The sequence below is a fragment of the Hydra vulgaris genome, chromosome 03 (assembly GCF_038396675.1).
Source record: "Hydra vulgaris chromosome 03, alternate assembly HydraT2T_AEP".
NCBI classification, from domain to species: Eukaryota; Metazoa; Cnidaria; class Hydrozoa; order Anthoathecata; family Hydridae; genus Hydra; species Hydra vulgaris.
In genome coordinates, this window is record NC_088922.1 from 42,209,268 (window position 1) to 42,224,508 (window position 15,241).

General features: G+C 28.1%; 1 protein-coding gene across 8 annotated transcripts in view; it reads left to right on the forward strand.

Annotated features, from left to right (window-relative positions):
* Nucleotides 1-1,066: 1,066 nt before the first annotated feature.
* LOC105846402 (uncharacterized) overlaps nt 1,067-15,241 on the forward strand; it is a 39,480-nt gene continuing 25,305 nt past the window's right edge. For 3 of the 8 annotated variants that reach the window (XM_065793277.1, XM_065793274.1, XM_065793279.1), the window contains exons 1-2: nt 1,731-1,859; nt 14,914-15,152. The gene's annotated coding sequence lies outside the window, so the exon portion shown is untranslated. Of the gene's footprint in view, nt 1,202-1,707; nt 1,860-14,913; nt 15,153-15,241 lie in introns of those variants that run through there. The other 5 variants (XM_065793276.1, XM_065793278.1, XM_065793275.1 and 2 more) reach the window with 4 other exon arrangements.

Here is a 15,241-nt window from a genome sequence, read left to right on the forward strand (position 1 = left end):
TAGTTATATATTGTATATATAACATATATTATGTGTATATATATCGTATAATTGATTGCATATTTTGATGGTATACAACTTTGCAATTGATTGTATATATGGCTTTCATTAGTGATCAGTAGTAAATGATAGTCCAAGAAGACGTAATAAAGAGAATTCAGTGAGAGAGTTATTATTCATTAATATAGGAATGTCAACAGTATTGCAATAGTTATTTGCAGTAAACTAAGTTTTTTTGAAGCCAGCTACTGCAAGCCTCAAGCCGTTATATAAGTGAACCACTGCTTGTTCTGAGCAATTGAAAAGAGATGACTTTTTGTCAAGACAGGAGTATAAATTTGAGTCTTCAGCAAATTGAGACACTTTAAATATAAGGTTGTCTGGAAAATAACTAATGTAGATAAGAAACAAAACAGTATCAAAGATAGAACCTTGAAATACGCCAGAAGTTAATGGAAATAAAGAAGAGTGTTGACCCTCGAGGATTACTTTAATAAAAAGGTTAGAAAAAAACGATGCGATAATCTCAAAAACTTTCCCAGATGCGCCGAATGAAGCAAACATAAGTATAGCAACTTACGGGTGAGCAATCACAGATCTAGAGGGTTAGACAGAACACAAACATACGTATAGAAAATCATGGTTGAATGAAAATTGCGCCAGAGGTTCAAATAAAATACAAACATGCAAATAGCAACTTACGGGTGAGTGAATACCGCCTCAGATATTCAGCCAGAACACAAACATGCATATATAATAAATTACGGGTGAGTTAACGCAGTAACTAAGACACACCCAACTATATAACAGAAAAAAATAAATACCACTATAGACATGATAGATATTAGGTAATACTGATGACAGAAAAAAATGACCTTTTAGGTGCCGTGTTTCCATTACGGACATTAGCCCATGGTACTGAGATAGCTTTCTCTACATTTTCTAACTGATAGACATTTAGTTTTTCGGTTACATTAAATTGCAGCTTATAATTTGTTTTAATGAATGACTGGTAGGTTTGCTTGTCAAATACCTTTTCTAAAGTCAAGCATCCTTCGCGTCCGCAAGCTCGGGTTAGCTAAATTGTGATATATAGGAATAGAAAAAACCAAGCGTACTGAATCCGCTGACTTAAATAGGAATAAGCGCGGCTAGTGTACAAACATTGACTGAGGAAGCATGTAGTCTTGCAAATAATAGGGTAATTTTTCATGTTTATGGACCTAAAGAATAGCGTCTTAATATTAATTAGATATAATGATATAATAACATTGATATATATTACAATTATGAAATATATATCATTGGTTTAATAAGAAAGTCTGCCAAATATAAAACTATATACATTCATTTTCCTAAGAAAAAGTTTACAGTTATGGAAAAATGAGTTTTAAAAAAAGTATATATTTATTACATTTTAAAATTTTTAATTATTAAAAATTTTCCATTGATGACCAAAAACGATTTGTTTGTTAGTGGTGAAAAGTATATCGTCTACGTCTTAAATTAATAAATTTAGGAAGCTGTTTTGACAGTAAAACTTTAGTTCCTTAATTTAATTTAACTCATGAATGTTTTAATAGGATTTACTTTTATCTGCAATTTTATTTACGGGTGTTAAAAAGAAAGTATAAGTTTAAAAAAAATATTTTTATACCGAAGTATTCTTTTCGCCGAAAAAATTTATTTCCAAGAATTATTTTTTTCGTGGAACTTCAATCGTATTTGCTGAAACAGCAAAAAATTGTTTACGCGACGATTACCATTTTAGACGAAGTGACAAAGTAAAATAAGATTGATAATATAATATTAAAAATAAGACGAAGTGACGAAGTAAAAAAAAGCTTCTTTAAACTATTGTAAGAGCTTGTTTGGTGTTTAATTATTTAAAAATCAGTTTGATTTTTTATATTTTCTATTATTCAGTAAGTAATTTTTTAAAATTTAAATTCAAGTTTGGATACATTGGATACAAATTCAAGTTTGGATACATTGGATACAAATCAGTTAATCGCTTTATTGTATTTGAAATCTTACACAAGATCATGCATGATCATATGTAAGATAACCAGAGTCTCTGGTCATCTTATATAAGATCTTACATATGATTTATGTCTTACATATGATCTTACATAGGATTTATTATCTTACATATGATCTTACATATGATCTTACATATGATTTATTATCTTACATATGATCTTACATATGATTTATGACCAGAGTCTCTGGTCATCTTACATAAATCATGCGCCAAAAATTTAAAGAAATTTGTAACAGTATTTTCTTGATTTAACTTTGTTTAAGAAAAAAAAAAAAAAAAAAACTTTATGCATAATTTTTATATATTGTGGTTATAAAAAATGTTGCTATACCCTTGTATACAGAGTATGTATTCATATAGTAAAGGCTTTAAATTTACTGTTTGTGGTAAAAAACGGTAAATTTATTTAAATTCATAAATAAACGGTATATCTCTGTCTTTAAAGTAAAAAAACCAAGTACACTTTAAGTAAAAACCACTAATTTTATTCAAGGAAACTGTTTAAAATTTTATTGTTTTTGAAAAACTACCAAACCTTCAAGCAGTATATTGGTACAATGTTGCTGTCCACATAATTGGCATAAGAGCAATGGAAAAATTAGATATAGTTATCATAAACAAAAATTTAAAACTGGCAATAAAGTTTGGTGCCATATTAAGTGGAAGTCATTTGTAACCAAAGACGTTTTGCAACAAATTGTAGAAGTGGATAGGATTCCGCTTCATATGAAACATATCAGATCTTGATATGAAACTCAGCAGTTATGTCTTTTTCCTGATGTGGAAATAGATGTGGGCAACAATGGTGAAAAGATCGTGAAAAACAGTGAAATCAAAGTAAATATGTTTTCAAGTCAAGCAAAGTGCACATTTAGGCCAAGAATTGTTTTTAAGAAACAGACATTCCCTTGAAATGAAGTGATTGATAGTGATGCATGCCTAAAATGTATATTGATTACTATTTGTATGACCCTTAACGGTCAAGGAGGAGTGTGATTATATTATGTAAAATGCTAGAATATTCTTTGATGCCATGTGGTTTGTAATTTAAATGATTTTTTAATTGATAATTATTGTAAATATTTTTGTTCAGTTTGAATATATATTATATATATATATATATATATATATATATATATATATATATATATATATATATATATATATATATATATATATATATATATATATATATATATATATATATATATATATATATATATATGTATATATATATATATATATATATATATATATATATATATATATATATATATATATATATATTAGTAGAAAATCACTTAACTAAATTTTTTTTCATTTGACACTGTGTTTCATCAACAAAGATTCATCAGAAAAAAGGATTTCTGATGAATCTTTGTTGATGAAACACAGTGTCAAATGGAAAAAAAATTTAGTTAAGTGATTTTCTACTAATATATAATTGCTCTGTTCTTTTAAGAACATTGAGCACTCTATTGTGTAGAATACTTTTTAAAGTTTTTAAATATATATATATATATATATATATATATATAAATATATATATATATATATATATATATATATATATATATATATATATATATATATATATATATATATATATATATATATATATATATATATATATATATATATATATATATATATATATATAATATATATTCAGAACAGAGCAATAATAATTTAGTAAAAACGCTTATCTAATTTTTAGTTGTCTTTAATAGCAATGTCTAATCTCTTTCCTAAACTTTCCTTTTTTTCCAAAGCTTTTATTATCTTTTAAAGTATCACCGCATACCCATTTAATCATCATCTTTTCTGTTCATTTCAAAAGCTGAATATCATAAACCTTCATTGTCCATGTTTCACTGCCATACATCATAACACTCTGGGCATATGTGCAGTAGAACTTTCCTATAATTATTAATGAAGTACCTCTTGCTGTTAAAAGTGGAGAACTTTTGGAACTTGGCCCAAGCAGGCCTAACTTTTACCCTAGATGTTTCTTCTACTCCACCAGCTGATCCTATTGTACCTCCAAGATAAAAAAACTTACTAATAAACTCTATATTTTTTCCACTTCTTATTTCAATCTTTTATTTCACTTCTTCTCTATACTCACCAAAAGTACGTTTTCCTACAATCTTTTGAAAACATCTCTTCAAACATCTTTACAAACAATAGAGTTAGCCCCAACTCCAAGATGGCCACTTCCCAGTACTTTATGCTTGCTTATTCTTGACTTTACAGTGCATAACTTATGTTTTATTCATGTTTATCTTAAACCCTTTTGCTTTAAATCCATCTTTCCAAGTCTCAAACCTTAATACCAATTCCTCTTCTGTTTCAGTAAGGTCTGAGTAATTGCTTTTGCTAACTACTTGCTTCTCAAGCTCTTTACTTAATTTAAAAATGTAAAATGGGCTGATCATGTTATGTAATTTTTTAAACAGTTTTTGATAATATTTGCGTTACATTTTGTAAATTAAATTTATTAGATAAACAGAAAGCCACTTAGGGTCTTCATTTAGGACCTTCAGACTCTTAGGCTTAGGGCCTTAGACGCTAATGGCCTCTACTTGTCATGATTCACAATTGATTGCATAAATAGCATAGCTAAATGTAACTAATAATGTTATATATCCAATTAAAAACATGAATATGTAATTTAATACAAAACAGCTGTACGGTTAATAAAATTTTATCAAGATAACAAGTAAGCCAACTCATTTTTAATTTGATATTTCATCCAAATCCATATAAAAACTATTTGATTTACATATTAACTTGGTAAATAGTTTTTTATTCACCCCAGAGCTTTGTATTTTTTTTGTAAATTGCTTTATTAATAAATGTTTACTGTCTAAAGAGTGTAGTTTTGTTGTCAAAGGTTAGGAGAATTTCCTCTTAAATTTGCCCATTTTTCTTTTATGTTTCCCAAAAAGATTACAGTTTTTTTTACAGATTATAGTACACACGTATATGTGCATTATAAATAGATTGAAATTTTTTTTTTAATTTAATGATTTATAGTATCAAAAGTTTTAGGTAAATCTATGAAGATGCATAGAGCAGAGTTGTTAGTCCTTAGCCTTAGTCTTGGCTTTGCATTAAGGCTAAAAATAATGGCCTTGGTTGTGTTCTTGAAGCTGTTGACCTTGGCTTTGAACATTTTGGCCTTGGCCTTAAACATTTCGGCCTCGTCCTTCTATCTTTTCTTAATAATTTCAAAACTTTCTTTCGTGTTTGCATTTTAAAAATTGTATTATAGTTGATTTTGTTTACAAGAGTTATTTTTGTTTGCTTGAAAGCTTTAGAATTTAATTTTGTGTTTTAAGTCACGGTTTAAATTGACTAGTTATTTAACTATTTTTGAATAGTTATTTGAGTCGCAGGGTAAAGCATAAGTGGCAGTAACATTTGTCTGACGGGATAAACCAGTTATTAGTGCTGATCCTCATCGAAACGCCAGTAATAATAGACGCGACTCTGAGGAGATGTTTATTACTTAATCACTACACAAATTATGTTTACACATTAGCATTAATATTTTTTTTTCCATTCTAAATGGAAAATTGGCCAGCACCAATCAATCACATGGTAGGTTAAAAGGTATTAATACATCCATATATTAGGCTAAATGATTTGTTTGAACGATTTTTATTAGTTAAAATATTTCAAGAATTTATTTATTTATACAGTTTTTATTCAACTTATCTAAATCTATTTAAAAAAGTTGTTATTACTGCATTTTTAATAGAGTTTTTTTTTTTATAATTTTATTTTTAAAATTCAACTTTGAACCAATAAACAATATTGCTTACATAATTAAACTATACAATTTAATTATGCTTCTTTGATAGTTTGGTCACTTAAATATCAAAAATTTGCTCATTTTGACATCTGCTAAAAATTGTGTTACACCTCAGATTTAAAAGCTCTTTACTAAAAAAAACAGCTTTTTTTCAAATTAAAAATAAAAATCATGATTTACAAACAAAATAGTTTTGACAAACTATCTTAAACAAACAAATCACTAGAATTTAATCAAAAATAGTTTTCGCTAAAAAAAACACAATGAAACAATATTCAAAAACTAGAAATATATATTTGACAAGCATTTCAGTTCCTGTCAAGCATATCTTTTGTCATAGTGAAATTACACCTTCATAGAGCTTGTACGTCTGATTCATTGCTTGAAACTTTGATGTTTTTTAATTGTAACGAAGACTTATAGCCTGTATAGTGATAGTTAATGATTTTGACATATTTAATGCTAACAACTAATAACAACTATTTTTAATTAAAAGATGTAAATATTAGTTGTTAGTATTAAGCACAAAAATACATAAAAATAAAGAATTAAAAATTTTATTTTTTAATTTTTATGTACTTTTGTTTTGGCTTTCATATTATCTCTAAATTTTTTTACTGGCTTTATTGAATTCTGCGCATAACCTTGGTTTCACAACATGTGGTTTTATTTTCAAAGCTTTTGCTACATGCAGTTTTGTTAACAATTTGGTGTAATGTATATTTTTTGTTAACAATAAAAAATATGCATTACACCAAGAATACAGGAGCGCATAGTGTTATTATTTTGTTAAAAGAACATAACAAACATACATAACAAACATACATAACATAAAAAATACATAACAAACAATCAAAATTAAAACAAGCTTTCCAATAGAGATTTTGCCAGTTATCTAATTTCACTAGTTATTGCTTTATGAGCAAAGTCAAATGTAAACTGTTTCAAATGTAAACAAAACCAAATGTTTTAACAACCAGTTTGTATTGGAGAGAAATCAAATTATTATAGAATCAAAACTCTTTGAGAGAAAGTGGAAAGTGTTGCATAATAAGAACTAAAGCAAAAGAAAAAAAAAACTTACATTAAAGTTAAATAAACTAATGGACCACATGTTCACTTATAATACTTTTATCTAAGAATCATCTGTCTGGATGCTCTTTCCCAAAACATTAAAAATAAAGCACAGATAAATTGTACCGTATTTTTACTAAAAGAACTCCAACAATGGATCTCAGATGGTTAAACTGTCATAGAAATAAGACCAGTAAAAATTCTTACATGCAGATGCGACATGCTGACTAGATGCATTTAAATTAAACATCAAAAAATAAGGTAAATTTTATTTTAAAATAATCTGGAGAATCTTTAATAGTATTAATAATAAGGGCAAATCTTTAATTCTACCTCTCTTGTATGGTTCAGACTTTTCACCTCACCTAAAGATAAAGTTGAATTGCTTGCTAAAAACTTTTCATCAATAAAGGTGGCTTTGTTTGCTGATGATACTACCATTTAATCTTGTCGTGATAAAAGCCAACACTCTCTGATTGCTTGGAGAGGGCATTTGAGCTTAAAAAGGATCTCACTTTTGCTACAGCATGAGCTCACAGTGGCTGGTGAACTTCAATACAGATAAAACTCAATTTTTTTCAGCCAATTGTTATTGCAATAATTTAGATCTTCCTATATTTATGAATGGTGATGCACTCAATGAGTCATCCACTCTTTATCTTCTTGGATTAACTCTTACTTCCAATCTTTCTTGGAAACCATATATCAAATCCATTGCAAAATTAGCATCCACTAAGGTTGCATCTCTTTATTAAGCTCGACACTTTTACTCTGGATTCTATTCTCTATCTCTATAAATCTCAAATCTGGCCTTGTATGGAATACTGTTGCCATATCTGGAGCGGATCTTCTAATGATGCTCTTTCTCTTTTAGACTAGGTGCATAAACGCATTGTAAAAAATGAAAGGTTGGCATACAGCGCTAAAATAACTTTTTAGTACCCTTTTTGACTTTTTTTTTCTTAACACTGAAAAAGTTGTGGAAAAAGTAACAAAGTAGACAAAAAAAGTTGTTTCTCTATTTCTATGGTCTTCTTTATTACAAAATCTACTTTAATTAAGTTATAAATATGCTAATATGTTATATTATTTTAGATATCAAACTTAGTGAAGAATCTAAAGTAAGGTAAATTAGCACTCCCCTATTAATATACCTTTCTTTCAAGTTGCAGGAGGACGAGTGAGAAAAATAAAATAAATGCAGTATTAGACTTTTATTAAATTATTAACAAACTATTGTTTTAAAACACTATGAGTTGCGTTTCATGTTAAATCTGTTTTTTTTTGCCGTATGCTTACTTCTTTTGTTCGGTAACATGGTTAAGCAAGAAAAAATCTCTTTTTCTCTTTGGTTGATTTTCTTCAGTTCTTTAACTAGTTTAATGACCCTCTGATGTGTCATTGAACATATAAAAAGGTTTAATGTTAATTTCAAACTCGAGATAAAAATCATTAAACCTTCAGCACTGTGAAGGGATCTTAAGCCACTGCAGCTCACTCTTTCCATGTCTAATCTTATCAAAGATGTGTCAAAATTGCTCAGTTAATAGAGCACATGTGATGATAACTAAATGGAGGCTGATCTTGTGCAAAATCTTTAGAGTAAAGAATCTTTTTATTGACCATAGTTCAAGTAGACATAATATTGGTTTTGTGGGAAGTGTACTGTACAATCCTTTGGAAATATCTTATCTGCTTGGATAATGTTCATCTGCTAAGCATCACAACTAAGGCCGAATCAAAATTATGCTTGTCAAATAATTTTATTGGTGAAGTAGCTCCACAAAGATTTATATCCATGAGCCCCTTCATCTGCCACACCATTTTTATGTCCTACACAATATTTAAACAAAATTAGATTAATTCATTAATCAAACAATTAGCTAATTATTTTTAATCTGTTTTCTTATTTATTATTATTATTTTTTTTAACTTGATGCAGAGCAGCAGTTTCACATACTGCTCTAAGAAATCACTGAGTTTAAAAGATCCCAACAAAAATAGCCATATCACGAATTTCTTTTATATTTTCGTCTGATAAGTTTGGAATGGTTTCCGACAGTAAATACATTTTAAGGTAATACAATGCTTTTGCCATAAATCTTACATGATGCAACGGACCTCTCTTTTTGAGTAGCTGCCATCAATGATAGTTCAGCTAACTCCTTCCTTGATTTACCATCCTAATGTTAAAAGATTTAATTTTACATATTTTCAAGCTAGTACAAACAATGCAGTTGTACTTAACCTTTTTGTAGACCCTATTATCTATTACATCTCTGTAGAAGTGTTTAGCCTTAAGATATTTTTTATTTATCCAAGTTCCTGTTTGAGTTTAAATCCTTGTTAATGGATCTTGTTAATGGAATTGATAGGTGTTTAAAGAGCTTATTGTTTGGACTAAATGGTTTACTACTTGGATAAATCTTGTTAAAGTGGGTAATATGTCTTTGCAAAACACGATGTCTACATTTTTTGTCCCTAAATTTTTTTTAATATTTGTCATTTTGAGCATAAATATAGAAAAAAAATTAAGTTCAATAATGTTTAAGTGTAATGCCCATGAGGTTGAAAATTGTCAAAAAAGGGTTTAAAAAATGTACTTTGGGGTTGTGTGCCACTCTTAAAGTATTTTAAATTAAAAAAAAAAACTTATATATAAAACAAGGGTCTGTGCACCTTATAAACTTCCACATATATATATATATATATATATATATATATATTTTTTTTTTTTATGTATAAAAATTATTTCTTTTACTATTTGTAACTAAAGATATATTTATTGATAAATTTTAAATTTCATACAATAATCTTTTAACATTCAAAAGTTATGACCATGTAAAATTTGTAACCCCCTCAAATTGAGGGTAATTTAAATTTTATATGGTCATAATTTTTGAATGCTGAGAGATTATACTATAAAATTTAAAATTTACCGATGAATTTAAACTTTAGTTAAGAATAGCAACTATTAAAATTATTCAATAGCAAGTCAGAATATTTGTCAGTAGATGTAGCAGCACGCTGTTGGGTGATTTAAATTTTATATGGTCATAATTTTTGAACGCTGAGAGATTATACAATGAAATTTAAAATTTATCGATGAATAAGTTAAAAATGAAAAATAACTTTAGTTGAGAATAGCAACAATTAAAATTATTCAATTAATGTATTTATTAATATAGTTATTTATTATTAGAATTATTATTTCAAAATATAAAAATTAAAGTAAAATTAGGGCAAACTGCACACCATACCATTCTGCACACTGATTGAAATTATTAAATAAGAACTAAATGAATACAGCTATAAAAAAAAAAACATAGATTCAAACACAGATCATCTTTTCGATTCAGTTATTTATCTATTGCTCCAAACAACACAGTGCTTTAACTGAAACTTATATTAAAATAATTTTGGCACTTTTTTGTTGAAAATTTCATTTCATTCTGATAGTATAACTTTTATTTAGGTAAAACAAAAAGTTGGAAAAAGAATTAAAAATCAAAAAAAATTAAAAATTCTCTCTTTTCTGATAAAATTGCACACTCGATTAATTAATCAGTTCAGTTTTATTTTAGTTCCTAATTAACATAAAGTTAATTCTGGTATAATTAAAATGAATTATTATGTTACTTATCAATACAATCATTACACTCTCATTAAAAATGAACTATTATGTTATTTCTCAATACAATCATCACTCACTCAAACTCAACTTAACTCACTGAATTCAAAGTGTCAAATAAAAAAATAAAAACGTACAAGGAAGATGATATACTAGCCATGTTAACTGATATGAATGAAAACTATACATCACTGAGAAAAGCTGCATTCAAACATAACATTTCAGTCTCAACACTCAAAGATTGCAAAAACAACAAAAACAAAGGTTTCCATGGCTCAGGTAGAACAATGGTACTCTCTAATGAAACAGAAAGAATGATGGTGCTTACGTTCCAATCAATTGGTGACTGGGGTTATAGTTTAACTCAAATTAAACTCCTACAATTTGTAACTGACTACCTTAAACACAAAGATCAATAGCACTTATTTAAAAATGGCAAGTCTGTCAATAATTGGTAAAACTTAGTAACAGAGCCACTTCTTGTACGCAGTAATTTTAGTAATTTTGATTGTGCAATTCAAGCAATATCAACAGATTGGTATAACTTCTGGGTTGCTTCTTGTACTCAAGAAATAATTGATAGTTATTTTGATTGAACAGTTCAAGCAATATCAACAGGTTGGCATAACTTCTTGGGATTTAGAGTTGTGATGAAACAGTTTTTGAGTGATCAAGGAAAAGCAACTGTAGTTTGTTGAAAGAAATGTATTGAAATTAACTGGCAACTATCAAAAAACTCATTTTACTGTGAAAAATTGCTGCAATACTGATGGGGATTTTGCACCATCATTTGTGATGTACAAAGCCAAAAGGTAATGTTGTCCTAACTGGGTGGTCCATTTGTTACCAAATATTCAAATTCTACTATATTCATGTTTTAGTTTTAGATGGGCATACAACTTATGTGACTTTGGAAGTGGTATTGGTGTGCAAAAAACAGAGTATGATCTTGATTTGTCTACCAGAGCATTTTTCAAATATTCTACAACCATTGGACAGAGGTATCTATTTACATGTCAAGCAAGTGTGCAAAGAAATTCTTACCAAGTATTACAAAGACACAAAATATTAGAACTTGGATAAAATTTTCCACCATTACTCAAACTGCTGTACAAGATTGGTAAATGTTTTACACACTTCCATGCAATTGCCAATTTTCAATACACTGGCTTATTTGCACTCAATAAAAACAACATAAATCGAAGGCGTTAGCAATTACACAAATGTTTAATCCACCATTATTATCTTCAACAACCATAACAGCACCTATACCATCTTTTTTACTCACAGCTTCATCATCTTTAACAGTCGCTGCAGACCTACTTCAACCACATAGCACTACCATCTTTATCAACTACACCAGCTTTGAGTTTTGATAGGTATCAAACATGTGTCTATTGTTGCAAAAACAGTATCAAGATGGAGTTGAAGTAATTTTTTCAAACCAGAAACCAATTGTTCGTTAAGAAATCAAAGCAGTGCAACATGCCAAAACTTTTCGGAAAGCGTATTGCCAAAGAAAATGAAATCGCATTTTCAAACAAAAAGATGAAGAAAAAGCTACAAAGGAGCTGTAAAATTGAGAATTATTGTGCAAAAAACATGTTTACCAAAGAAATTTGTAGTTGGTACTGAATTTTTTTGTTGTAAAAAATGTAAAAATCAAACTTAGTTTCTTAAATATAAGCTGTGTTAAAAAAATTAATTAAAAAAGAGTCGAAATTAAATAAAATTCAATGTCTTCTTAAATGTGTGGCTTCATTAGAATGTTGCCTAAAATTGCACAATTTTTTTGAAATTTAATATTTTTGATATTTTGATTTTTTTATATATATATTTATATGCTTTTATATAGTTTTTTATTAACTGTCTAGTGAAAAACGAAAAAAAAATTAGGAATTTAAAAAATTAAAACATTTTTAACTTTTTTTGATTAGTGTACGATTTTTTCCCAATTTTACTCTACTTAAATTTACACATTTTCGGACAATAAAATATACAAATTGACTTAGTTTGTACATTTTATTGACTTAAAAATTCAAAAAAACAACAACAACAGCAAAGTTTTTTTATTCTTATGATGATGTTGAGTTGTTAAATGATTCTGGAGGTTGACACCTTTATGGCATTTTTTGAGGCAGTGAAATTCGGTGTTTTTTACATATTGGTTTGGTATGAATGTTTGATGAAGTCAAACTTTAAATTTCGAACTTGCTGGTAGCATTTACTGGTTTTGAAAATGGTAGCATTTACTCTTTTGACTTATTGAAACTTCGCACAAATTTCTATAGCACTTTTTACTCAAGTCTTACAGCACTTTTTATTTACTTGATCATATGTATGATTTATTTGGTGCACATCATCAAGTTAAGGTTTACTTCATTTTAGCTTGCTTTGCTGGTTTTTTCTTTCATATGTTTTAGTTTTGATGAGACACTCCCCTTGAAAATTTGGCATGTCTACTTATTTTTTTGGATGCAAAACATTTGTTACAAAGCTTTTGTAAGCAATTTAGGCAATTGTAAATTAAAATTTTTTTTAATAGCTGGAGCTACAACAGAGGGTTGGCTGCAGACAAGTTAACTTTGGAGTAGACTTTGGTGGCGTTGCTTCACAACATACACTGATGCTAGATGTTGTTGTAGATTTAGAAGGCAGTGACTAATATAATGTAGTTGCTAGTGATGGTGTTGTGGTGGTTGTAGCTGCAAAGTTAGCTCAGGCTAAAATGATTGTGTTTCAAATATATTTGTGTTTTGCAAATGACTGATTAATTTTATTGACAAGCCAGAAACAAACCAGTATTTTGAAATCCAGTGGCTATTTGCATGCATGCAAAAACTTGCCATAACTGAAAAGTTTTGCTTGCAGTTGACTAATATATTCTTTTGGTAAATTGCTGAACTTCTGCATAAATATGGTGTAGTGGTAGAGCACTCTCTTCATAAGCAAGAAGTTCTGAGTTCAATTCCCACCAAGTCTCTGGTAATACTTGTTTCTCCGCAACTTACAAACTGGTTGTTGTTACAACTAGAGTTGTAACAGTAAGTAGCTCGACTATAGTGGCCCTCATGACCTTGGAGAGCTGATGAAAATGAAAAATAAAAAAACTCTTAAACAAACAAGTTTCACATATTAAAAAATGCATTAAAATATCTCTGTGACTTCCTAGCCTAAAGATATTTTATTTAAATCCCCAGGCAAACCAGCCACATAAACCACATTTGTACTTTACTATTGGATGTTGTCCAGAATCAATTCATGTGTTCCTACAAGTTGTAGGAGATTCTACTAACTCTATTGCAAGTTCAAGAGAAGATAGAGGTTTACTATGAAATTCAAAACAGTTATTTGCAGCAACACTTCTACCTATTGAAACCCCACAAGTTTTTCTAGGAGGCCATGGTAGTGGAAAAGATATATCAACACAAAAAGTTCTTTTTAAATTGGAATAAAAATAGAATCTTGTGGAAATGATTAAAATAATTTGTCTTAAAATGCAAGAAAAACAGAAAATTAAAAAAAGTATTTTTTAAAGATTTCCTGGTGTTTTAATGAAACAGCCAATCATACATGACAGTTTGAATGTTGGAAACCATGTTGCACTCATTATTTTTTTTCTAAAGTTTTTAAAATGAAAATGTGCTGCATCATTATTTAATTTTCATTTTTTTAAGTGGCAAAGCCCTGTTTTTGCATCGTTTTATTCAAAATCTGTCCGAGTCAACAGTTATGACTGACTAGGGAAAGAGAAAATCTCACACAGGCTAAAAAGGAAGTTGAGAAAAAAAGAAAGAAAAGTTTTTCTGTCACCCCTACTTTACTTGTGTTCATTCTATGTGAACTTAATTTCCATTCCACTTTTAGTCGCACAGCAAAGCTTGTTGATATCCTAACAACATCAAATTCATGCCTTGAAAATGATGTATCTATTTAGAATCTTCGTTTCTACATCTTTCTTTTTTTTATTTAGAAATAAGAAAAGGAAAGTAAACATTAAGCATCTGAAATTATTCTTCTCAAAAACGTAGAGGCAAAGTTTCCAAATGTTGATGTCATACTGCAAATATTTTTAATTACCACCATTACAAGTAGTTTAGGAGAGTTGTCATTCAACTCATTAAAATGTATCAATTTAATAGATAATTGATAAAATGTGACAAGTTATTTAAAAATTGATATAAAAATATTTACTGATGATTTTTTTTTTATCTTATCTTATGCATAATTTAATATCTTATATATTTTGGTTCTTCTTTGTTCTATATTTTTTAAATCTACATTTTTAATTTGTATTTTCTTAAATTATTATGTGAATATTATATTTTACTATTTATTTATCAGGATATGTTAGAATAACAGTTTGTTTTAAAACGTACAAGTCTAAAATGACCATGCACTGTTATGTTTGACTATTTTTAAGAATTTTTGTGCCTTTTACAATAAAAGTTACAATAAAAATCCATCAAAGAAAGTTAAGGTTGTTCAGGTGGTTAAGACATGGTTTAGAGATGGTTTCTCTAAATGGTTTCATTCAATCAGAAACACTATTGCCTATATTTGCCTGATCATAAAATATAACAGTAATACAATATTGTTGTTTTTTTTAGTTTTTATATAATCTTACATTAAATAATAAATAACAATAAATAAATTTATTGTCTTGCAAAAA